We start from the raw sequence: 1,064 nt of genomic DNA on the forward strand, positions 1-1,064 counted from the left end.
GGTGCATGTGGCCCAATGAGATACCAGCAACAGCAGCCAAGTCTGTGTCACCCTCCCCCAACTCCAGTGGAGGGATAGTCTTCATCTACTTGGGGAAAGGAAAGGAAGCACTCAGAGATCTTTGTGTTGTTTTTTTGTTTGTTTTTTTTGACAGGAAGTAGGATTTATTATTGGTACGTGCAAATGATAGGCAACACAGTGTAAGTCCTCATGAGTTCAGGGCCCACCACCTGCCCAGGGGGGCCACAATTGGGATGTATTTGACCCCATGGCCATCTGGCATGAGCCACTTCTCAGCAACCATGTCTTCAATTTCATCTGAGTTAAATTTGGTAAAACCCCGTTCTTGGAGATATGAATCTTCTGGCGGCCAGGGAACTTGAACTTGGCTCTGTGAAGGGCCCCAATCACATGCTTCTTATTCTATAGTTTAGTGCAGATGGACACAATGACTTGGCCAATGGGAACCCTGGCCATATTGCCCCGGGGCTCTCCAAAGTCACCACGTTTACCTGTCTGAAGCCTAGATTGGAGACAGCACCTAGTCTAGCACATGAGCATGTATTGGAAAGGAATGTCTCCAAGGTCCCTTAGAGCAAACAATACAAGCAACAAGCTGCATACGCTATCAAGGAGGCTGCCGTTTGCAGTCATTGTATTCTAGGCCCCCATGAGGAAAGGAGCATGGTTGGCTTAATTGCTTCAGGCAGAGAATGTTGTTTTGCAATTTGAATATCATCTCAGCTACTATAAAATAAAATATCAGTCTCTTGGAGTGCCTGAGTGTAGGCCTTGACTCCTAGATGGTATTTCTGGAGCCACGCTGGAAATGTGCTGCCCTGAAGGGAAAGATTCAGCCCTGGCACACTCACCACATGCTAACAAAAGGGCCCCTGTGTGTTGAATAAACATAGGAGGTTGCCAGGAAACAGTTACCATGGGCTTTGAGTGACAGTAGTGGTGCTGGTAGCCAGGAGGGAGAGCCTGCATCATTCCTCCAGCAGCCATGCTCAGAGAGTGAGGAAAGAGAGTGAGAGATTTTGCTTGGTAATCCAGGAAATTCT

The 1,064-nt window shown here is 47.6% G+C and overlaps 1 non-coding gene across 1 annotated transcript; it reads right to left on the reverse strand.

Moving 5' to 3' along the window:
- Positions 1-572: 572 nt before the first annotated feature.
- Positions 573-706, reverse strand: LOC128579538 (small nucleolar RNA SNORA70). Its single transcript, XR_008378185.1, has one exon. It is a non-coding gene; the product is annotated as a small nucleolar RNA SNORA70 (small nucleolar RNA).
- Positions 707-1,064: the final 358 nt, after the last annotated feature.

The sequence above is a fragment of the Nycticebus coucang genome, unplaced genomic scaffold (assembly GCF_027406575.1).
Source record: "Nycticebus coucang isolate mNycCou1 unplaced genomic scaffold, mNycCou1.pri scaffold_64, whole genome shotgun sequence".
NCBI classification, from domain to species: domain Eukaryota; kingdom Metazoa; phylum Chordata; class Mammalia; order Primates; family Lorisidae; genus Nycticebus; species Nycticebus coucang.